A 10850-nucleotide genomic window follows, 5' to 3' on the forward strand; every position below is an offset into this window, starting at 1 on the left:
ACGAATAGTAGGATTGACCGTCATATTATAACGCACCCACGGCTGAAAGGGCGAGCATGTTTGGCACGACGGGGATGCGAACCCGCGACCCTCAGATTAGGAGTCACAAGCCTTAACACACTTGGTCATGCCGGGTCTTACCATGTATCCTACTTACCTATTGTGCTTCTGTTATAGATTTTAAATATGGACTTTATATTTTGAGGATTTATTTGTTTGTTTTTAAATTTTGCGCAAAGCTACTCGAGGGTTATCTGCGCTAGCTGTCCCTAATTTATTAATATATTAATAGTATTTCAGCAAATTACTTAGATGAAAATGGGTTAAAATATTTTGAGGAATCAACATTTCCTCTATCACTAGTCATTGATAAATGCGTTAGCCTAAAAACATATTGTAGGCTCAAAAGAAATAACAAAAGTAATCAACTAAGAACAAAATGAATAAAATCAATTAATAGGGAAAACTGCTGATACAAAGAGTTTCATCATTAATACTCTTCCTGAATAATCTCTCAAAGAGTTTCATACTTGTTTATTATGGTGAATATATAGAAGCAATATTTAATTGATCATAAAATGTTAGTTATTAGATAGCAAAATAAAGCAGATCAGGCTGAATACAGATAAGGTTTATAGTTTTATTCTTCTTTAATACATAAGTGGGTTTATCGTTATTAGGCTAGACAAATTGTTTACTGCATGATTTTGATTGTTGGAAGTGTACTTTCTTTGCCCTCTGTCTGACAAAATGATCAATGATTGTATTGAAATACAAAGTATAGGCTCACTGGTTTTCAACTGCAAGTGTTGCCAAAATTGTCAATCGGTCGTGGGCAGATATGGAACACAGATAATTTTTATCACTTTCAGCTTGTTAAAATATATCTTCCTTCTGCAACTGTGACTGGAGTCATAGAGAAAATGCAAAGGACTACAGAAGTATTTGGGAAAAGTGGATGTGGCTTGAATATGTGTAATATGTTTAAAAGATCTAAAGGATTTAATGTAGTATCACTAATGTCAGCTTGGTGGATGATCTTCAGATGCTTAATTTCTTCCATTAAGCCAGACTTCTTGTACACTGCTGGCTAAAATCTTAAGGCCAATGAACATAATGAAAAATATGCATTTTGCGTTGTTAGACTCAACAACTTATTTGAGTAGAGCTTCAAAAGATGAAAATAATAAAAGGGAAAAATAAAAAAAAACGTTTTGTAGCATTTGAAAGGGAAAATGTGAACGCTATGAAATTAGCCTAAATACCAGCTGGTCAAAAGTTTAAAACTGTACTGAAACAAAGCGTTAATCGGTAAACACGTAAAGAAATTTAGTCATTTGTGCTCAAGTATTAGCATTGTCAACATCTCCCACTGACATCTCACATCTTCTGTGTTACATTAGGTAAAAACATGGCAAAGACTAAAAAGTTGACAAAGTTTCAACGTGACAGAATTGTCGAGCTGCAAAAGCAATGTCTCTTTCAACATACAATCGCTGGTGAGAATGGGCGTGGTAAAACTGCTGTTACAAATTTCTTAAAAGACCCTGAGGGATACGGAACAAGAATTTTAAGTGGTCGACCCAAGAAAATTTCGCCGGCGTTGAGCAGGAGAATTTGACGGGTTGTCCGGCAAGACACAAGACGATCGTCAAAACAGATTAAGGCCCTCACGGACGTAGAATGCAGGTCAAGAACAATAAGACGGCATCTACGAAAGAAAGGCTTTAAAATTGTAAACGTCTTCAAAACCACGCCTCCTTCTACACCACAGAAACAGCTTGGCTAAACTTTGCTGAGAAGCACCAAACATGGGACATAGTAAAGTGGAAGAAGGTTTGTTCTCTGATGAGAAAACATTTAACCTGGATGGTTCAGATGGCTTTCAACGTTACTGGCACGATAAGGATATCCTACCATAGACATTTTCTACACGACACAGTGGAGGATGTTCCATCATGATCTGGGGTGCTTTCTCTTTCCATGGAACAATGGAGATTCAGGTTATACAGGGGCGTCAAACAGCAGCTGGCTACATTGGCATGTTGGAGAGAGCATCCTTATTGACTGAAGGATCTCGCTTATGTGGAAATGACTGGATCTTTCAGCAGGCCAACGCTGCAATTCTCAATGCCCGCAGGACTAAGGACTTCTTCATGGCGAATAACGTGATTCTTTTGGACCATCCAGCATGTTCGCCCGAACTGAACCCTATTGAAAATGTTTTGGGTGGATGACAAGGAAAGTATATAGAAATGGACGTCAATTCCAAACAGTGTATGATCTTCGTGAAACCATCTTCATCACTTGAAATAACATTCCAGCCAGCCTTCTGAAAATGCTTATATCGACATGCCAAAGCGAATGTTTCAAATTATTCGCAATGACGCCCGTGCAACTCACTACTGAGACCTCTTGTTGGGCATTTTCTACCTTGTTTAGGACGTCTTTTTGGTACCGTCTTAAAGTTTTGACAAGCTAGTATTTAGGCTAATTTAATAGTGTTCACATTTTCCCTATTAAATGCTAAAAAAGTTTTTATTTTTATTTTCCCTTTTCTTATTTTCATCTTTCGAAGCTCTATTCAAATAAGTGGTTCAGTCCAACAACGTAAAATGCATATTTCTTCCTTATGTTCATTGGCCTTAAGATTTCGGCCAGCAGTGTATGTCAGATTTCTACTTAGCAACAAACTCCCTGGTTTTAAAATATATATAATTTTCTGATACATATAGATATTACCAAAAATAGAAAATATTTGTCTAATATCCAGAGCAGTTCTATATCATCTAGAGAGCCCAGCAATAACAAAATCTATTATTTTATAAAATGTGTTTCGTCTAAATTTTGTCTCCTATACAGGTTCATTTTCTTCATAATTAGACAAGAAGTAATCTTTTTTTCATTATGAAAAGGTTTGTGGACTGTTTTCACTTTTGCCAACAAATGTGACAAAAGATTTATATTATTTACAACCAATTTAATCTCATTAAAAATGGAACTTCAGTGTTCGCACAGTATTTTTCAATCAATCAGCAGAATTTCAGTGTTGTTCACGTAAATATCTGTAGCAATTTTGTGGGGCTGCAATATCTTATTACACTGATCAATGACAAAAGTACCTTTAACCAGATTTCAGCCATCTAGGTCCAATAAAATAACGGCACATAATCAATTATGCATTTGGCTTCTCTTGTTTTTGAGATGTAAACTTTTGCCGAATTTCTGATAGTGCATCCATGACATCAGGACGATGAGATGCAAATGGCCTTACATTATCTACTATGTCTGTCTACCGTGTTTCAGGAAGTTCATGAACAGCCTATATTGTTGAGAGTAATTATCCATTCCTGTGGGCTAAAAGTAAATTGGTTGTAAAGCGTTTGAGCTATTACAATGAGTCTTTGAGTTCTTGGTACTTTCAGCTGTTTGTGCTCTATAATGAATGAGACTATGACAAGCACATGGTCAGAATTTAACTTTTAGTAATAAAGTTTGAGCACTATTATACTCACCAACCACGTTGCACCCATTATCATATCATTGGGCTCTGCAATCCATTACTGGTATTTCATGATCAGCTAAGCAATCAAATTATTTAATTAGAAATATCAGCCCCAGTTATCTTATTTTAAGCAATAAATCTTAGAAACCTTTCTTGAATGAGAGGAAGAACATTCTGATGGCATGGATATATATATACCTCAAAGTAAAAGTTGTTTGTTCTTGAAAAGAAGAATCAGATGCTGCATTTAGTATGATAACAAAGTGTTTTGGTGCAATTATTTCCTCTAAAATAATGTAATGTATATGCTGAGACTCGTTACTGTAAGTTAACTCTGGGGCTCATCTGCCAAGTAGTGGGTTTGAAGACAGTATTCTAGTCATTGATACTATGCAATTCTTTCTACACGCTTCCATAGAATTAGCTCGTAACGTCTAAGCAGCTCATTTATTTCTAAAGTATCATTATCAAGCACATCAATTCTTTGTGACGACTTAGATAAGATTAAATCTTTCTCGCTCAAGAAAGGGGCAACATTTATAAGCCTCTTTGTGATATCTTTCATATGGCTGCTCTTGAAAGAATATTCTTCTCAAATTACAAATAAACATCGGACTTTACTCCAAAATGTCTCTCATGCTCACGCCACTTCTCACAGCATTTCTGATAATGAACACTTCCATCATGCTCTGGGAACCTATCATAAAGTTTCTCTGAGCCTGTTGTTAGTGGTCGGTCTTTTACAGCCGTAACTGCAGAGCGTGCTACAATTGAAATCTTGACAAGAACTTGACATGCTAAACAGCACAAAATTTGCCTAAAATTTCTCTGTACTAGACAGTAACGTTTATTATGTTCATGGTTTTGCAGCAAAGACTTTATAACAAAACTTGGAAAAGAAAACTCTTTATTGTGTTGTAGAGGCCCAACCTTAACAGCTAGCTTTAAATTTTCAGTTTATACACTCACATCAGTTGAGATACCAACATCAAAGCCACTGAGATTTTGAGGGTTTTCAGAACATTTTATAAAGGTGTTCCTCCAGTAGTAATTACATTTGACTTTAAAGAGTCGCTTTGCTTTTCAGTAACAAGATATGTCTTGAAATTGTCATTGTTATTTGTATTAGTATCATTTGACTTTTATCATGCTCAATCGATTTATTAGAAGTAAACGCACTTACTTTATAGTAATAACTGACATCAGACACTCAGTGAAAAGCTTTGAATTGATCTTAACTTTTATTTTAAAACCAACAAAGAAAAAAGTTTGTTTTCCTTTATTTTCAGTATATTATTTCTGCTGTTTGAATTTGCTCTGTTGTGCACAATACATATAGTTACATTGTTTACACATTTCTCAGTTAGAAAGGAATTTTAAGCTGAAAAAATATTTGATATCTTTAAGTTAACAATATGTATTCAAACAGCAAAATGAATTCCAGGTTTATATATCTAGAAACACTATTCACAAAAATTTTGCAAGTGAACTTCAGCAGTAAATATAACAAAGATTTAAGGATTTTCATTCTCTTTGTGACAAAATAAAATAACGAAATTACTTGATAAAAGTATACAATATAGATATGAATAAACAGTTTTGACCAAAATGTTTGTATATTGTTTTATACTGATGTCACTTTCTACATTCATGGAGTGGTTATTGAGTATGTAACAGAATTACTGAAGTACATTTATTTTAGTGCCCACGCTTCTTTCTGTGTAGTTTTCTTTTTTTTGCATGTGACGTATATTCTTGATTGTGTATTGCGCAAGTCCCGCCTGTTCTCGAAATTTGTAGAAGGTTCTTGAGTGTAACAATCAACATTGCTTGATTTACGAAAACACTGGTGTGCTCGATCCTTGTTGAAAATTGTAGAAACTCTCGTGATGCGTATAAAAGCCGAGTGATAGTATAAGAAAATATTATTATTGGTTAGCTACAGTCAGTATGCTACAGGCCACGAAAGCTGCAATGGTGATTAACGCCTATTAATCGGAAAACTACAGAATTGGATCAGAAATGTTACAGATTTCAAACATTACAAATCGTTCAACTTCAATGAATTACTTCTACAAGGACATTAACTATTTTCTTCGGTAGAAGTCAGCTTATAAATGGCGTTAGGCCAATCAAGCGAGCTAGCTCAAGCGAGGTGTCACAGTCAGTATAATTTGTAAGTTTGTAAAAATCCTTGTATATAAACCATCATTTGTAATAATTATTAGTATTAACAGTTATTATAAATTGTATTTTTGTTTGTTTGTATATTTGCATTAAAAAAGAACAACTGTGTGTATCAATCTTGTTGGCAAATATCATAAATTTGATACCTATTAACATTTAATTAACTACTAAATTCAAACTCAAATTTCCAGTTATTTGAATTGTAATGTGTAACGTATGTAACATAATAAATTGGAGACTCATCCAATATAAATTATAATACGTAACAAGTATATGCCCAAGCAGTAACAAAGAAGACAATATATAATTGGAAAAAACATGTACGAGTTCTTGTAATGGTCTATATAAGTTGTTCTGTGCATTTGTTCATCGAAACTAATCAAGAACTGAATATTTAATATGAACTGATATAGGGTTACAGACGCTATTTATAATATGATGTTATGTTTTCGTAAGAATTTGTTTTGTTGTATGAAATTCTGAATTACATATTTTTCTACAGGTGTCTGACAAAATTGTTTGGTGTTCCAATAAATCGTTGACGATACCCATAGAAACTGTCTCATTATACAAATTACGTATTTAGATGTTTAAATAACATGTATGTTTTAATAATAACGATTTTGTCTCTCACGAAACATGCAAACACTTTAGCTAAGACTGCATGCTGATCTCTCTCTGTATATATTTCTTATTATGCGTAGTATTTCTGTCGTGGTTATTTTGTGTGTGTATTTTTCATATAGCAAAGCATCACGGGCTATCTGCTGAGCCCACCGAGGGGAATTGAACCCCTGATGTTAGCGTTGTAAATCCGTAGACTTACAGCTGTATTGGCGGGGAGCGTGGTTGTTTTGTTTTTTTAACAAGAATGTTGGAAACATAACAAAGAAGAAGAAATCCATTTTACGTGCTGTTAAATAATTTTCTACTGTACAGGTAACAGTTGCCCCGCTATTGGCTACATGATGTCTAGGAATACGCTTAACTCTCTCGCGTTAGTTAAGAATACAGTGCACACAACATCACCTTTTGCAGATTTAAATTAAACATTAAAATCAACTTCATTGTTATTGATTAATTTATATGAATAAATTCGATAGTAAAATTTATAATTTAAATCAAAGTTTGATATTATATAAGTTTTAATATCCCAGAGTGCTAAAACAACATTGAAAGAAAATCTTAAACTCACTGTATATGACAATCGTGAAGTAAGTTCTATAAATATTCTGTCTTTGTAATTTAGCTACCATCCTCAGACTTACACCGCTAAAATCAGGGGTTTGACTCCCCCTCGGTGGACTCAGCAGATACCCCCAATGTGGCTTTGCTATATAAAAACACACACACACACCTACCACCCTACTTTGATAAGACTATACTATGAATATTTCCACAAGAAATATAATTTTCTCAGGCTTGAATCTTCATTGCCTCTGGAGCTATCAATTAGAAAGTGAAGTTCACTTGTTACGCCCACCTCACCAATGAATATTTTTTATTTATATTTACTTTATAACAAATAGGAAGTCAAACTTTTAATTTATGAATCCTGTATAAATTATTGTTCATTTCGCTATGGCGTAAGAAGCACAGCTCACTCAGTTTGAAAAATTCTGTGGAACTGTTAAGATGAAGCACCTAAAGGATTTTTTAAGGCGTTTATGTATTAGTTAGAAAGCCAGTAAAATTACAACAGTTATAAGACATCATTAACTTGTTTCTTTTTATTATTATGTGCTCATTGGTGCATTTTTAAATAAATGCAAAAATTTAAGGCTTAAACGTCACCAACGGCTGACACAAAGCGCGTGCAAACACATGCGCAAATTATGTAAAATAATATGGAAAATTGTGCCGAGCATTCGCCAACTGTCTTATTCATACACGGTTTAAAAGGACAATAAGGCAATACAATTTAGATATAAAGGTATAAAATGTCACGAACTGTAAACTATTCAGGATAAACAAGTGTAGTTTTTCAGTTACAACTGCATTTATCCTAGGAAACAAAAATTGGTAATCTGGAGTTACCTTGCATTTTTTATAGTAGTTACAAGGTCGGTGAAATCATAAAGTGAACGTTTTATGAGAAAGTCAGGTCCAGGAAAGGTAATCATATACCTTTTTTACGACATAAATGAGTAATATTAATTGTGACAGTGCAGATCTTAACAGTCAGCAATGAACGATAATCTTTATAAAACCTATATTTGATATTTGTATTGTTTCTTTTCATTTAATCAGGTAATATATTATTATTATTTTATTGTATTTCCCCTCATTTCTGGGCACACTTGAGGCCTAGGCCCTTGGGATTTTTGCCGGTATCCCAGCACTCTCGCTGGGCTTGCCACTTTCACTTTTTAGGAAGATCTCGTCTAGTTGAATAATGAGGTTTGAACATTACTCTTGTAGAGTGCCCTCAGCTCAGAAGTACCGAACAAGTTTTTGGAGAAAAGGAAGGCGAACCATAAACTCTTTGGTTCATAATTTAAGCATCCTTGCCACTAAGTCACATTTGGCTCAATTGGAGAAGAAAAATTAACCTGTAGGCCTAACTACTAGTATATAGTTAAGAATAACAGCAAATAAATTTTCATTTAAGAAATACGCAAACATTTTTCAGAAGTTTTCGTTATAAGTACAGTGGAGCACCATTAAGCAGCGGACCAGTAAACCGCGAAATCGCTTAAACCGCTGTAGCAAGTCTTGTCACCGCTAATTTAAGAACGTGTAAAAACGCGGCTTACGAATTTAATCCTGGCTTTATAACTTCAAGGGGATATTTGAAAAGGATTTGCTTTAATTTGGGAAATAAATAAAATATATTACAATAGCAATTGACTGTTAACCTACCTTATCCGCTCTCTATGTCAGCTTTATGGATGCCGCCATTGTTACCGAATCACATCTCTCTATACATTAAAGTTAATCCGCGGTAAATCCGTGAAAAAAGTGATCAATAATTAAAGTTTTAATTCGATAATCCGATATTTTTGTGGAATTGTATAAATATTGGCCACAAACCCAATAGAAATCACTTCATTGATGATGATGTACCTGTTTGTTTGTTTTTTTTGTTGTTTGGAATTTCGCACAAAGCTACTCGAGGGCTATCTGTGCTAGCCGTCCCTAATTTAGCAGTGTAAGACTAGAGGGAAGGCAGCTAGTCATCACCACCCACCGCCAACTCTTGGGCTACTCTTTTACCCACGAATAGTAGGATTGACCGTCACATTATAACGCCCCCACGGCTGAAAGGGCAAGCATGTTTGGCGCGACACGTATGCGAACTCGCGACCCTCAGAGATGATGTACCAGTAGCTTTCTTAATTTTCCACAAAGGTTTAAGCCGCGGACCACTTAAGCCGCGGTTAAGCAGGTTGACCCCCCAAATACCACGGCTTAACAGCGCTCCACTGTAATTTATTATTTAACATTATATTACTATACAGTATTGTGTTAATTAGCATAAAGCAATCTAGTTAATATCAAAAGATGTAAAACAGCTTGAAGCTACAAATGTAAACTGTTAATTTCATTGGCAATGTGTTTTTATTACAAAGGCACAGCAGGACGTTGGTTGGGTCCACCGAGAGGAAGCGAATGTCTGATTTTAGAGTTGTAAACCTGTACTTACGACTGTCCCACTAGGGAAAACCTCGTTAAGTAATAAAAAACGTAATAAAAACTGTAAATTAAACATTTTTCTCTGACAGATAGCCAGATGTGGCTTTGTTTTAGGAAAACAGACACACACGCACATACTGACAGTGTGATTATCATTTGGCTGATTATTCTGAGCGCCCTCTATAAACTAAACAAAAGATGTGCAAGACATTACATTTTGGGCTCAGCATGGGCAGGTGGTTTAGGCAGTTGACTCGTAATCCGAGGGTCGCGGGTTCGAATTCCCGTCACACCAAACATCCTCGCTCTTTCAGCCGTGGAGGCGTTATAATGTGACGATTAATCCCCTTATTTGTTGGTAAAAGAGTAGCCCAAAAGTTGACTGTGGGTGGTGATGACTAGATACCTTCTATCCAGTCTTACACTGCTAAATTAGGGACGGCTTGCGCAGAAAGCCCTCGAGTTGCTTTGCGCGAAATTCAAACCAAACCATTACATTTTTTTAAAGTAATTTTTTGAGTGAATGTATCAGATATAAAACAATGAATAGGATATGGCTGGCTTAAAGAGTTAAAAAATTACTGAATCTTTGTTCTATTACACATAATCAATACAAAATTAAAAGTTGCCATCTCACCAGAGATAATATATAATAACCACTACAACGTCACGTCATATCATAAAAGCTACGAAGCTTCTACATGAAAGAAACTAAAAGTACTAGCTTCTCGTAGTAATTATTCACCTGCTCTCTAATAGATTATTAAACATACTTATCCTTTAAACAAAAATTGATTACAGGTAAAGCTTGCGGAATAATGTTTAGTTGAGTGTTTTTATGGTAAAATGCTAAACATTTATGCGGGCATGACTTCAGCATGTAATATAAGTTTACTTTTATAACACTCGATAATTATACCGTTAATAAGTAAAAGTGCTAAAGTTTCCTTTGAGAAATAATTAATTTCCTATGCATTTGTCTGTTACTTCAGTTTCATAAACATATAAACACCCAGCGTATGTTTTTTTTAACCAGGTTGTAAAGAAACGAAAGGTACCGTTTGTACGGGATTGACACGTAAATAAAATTTTTATTAAGGCATTATTTGTTTGTAAGATAAAATCTATCATTATTTCGGTGGAATTTGTTTACAAAAAAATAAAACACTTTTTTGTAACATTAAATGAACTACTAACTACCACACATTGATGATGTTACAGGGCGAATGTCAAAAGTGAGATTATGTTGGTAAAAATAAAATAGTATTCAGATTGAACTGCAAGATAACGTTGACAAGTGCTCGAAGTAAGAGAGTAAGTTTACAGAAATTGCTAAAGATGTGCAAACATTTGCCCAACTTTTGTATCTAAATACTCCACAAGAAATGGTAGATTTTTTGGTTTTCTGCTAATTTATAGACGCCATATTGAGTAAGGATATGCGATTCTAGCTAATGCAAAATAAGTGGACATTTTAAAACTTAGCTGATTAGAAGGTAATTAAATTTTAATCAATTAAAGT

The sequence above is a fragment of the Tachypleus tridentatus genome, chromosome 1 (assembly GCF_004210375.1).
Source record: "Tachypleus tridentatus isolate NWPU-2018 chromosome 1, ASM421037v1, whole genome shotgun sequence".
Taxonomy (NCBI): domain Eukaryota; kingdom Metazoa; phylum Arthropoda; class Merostomata; order Xiphosura; family Limulidae; genus Tachypleus; species Tachypleus tridentatus.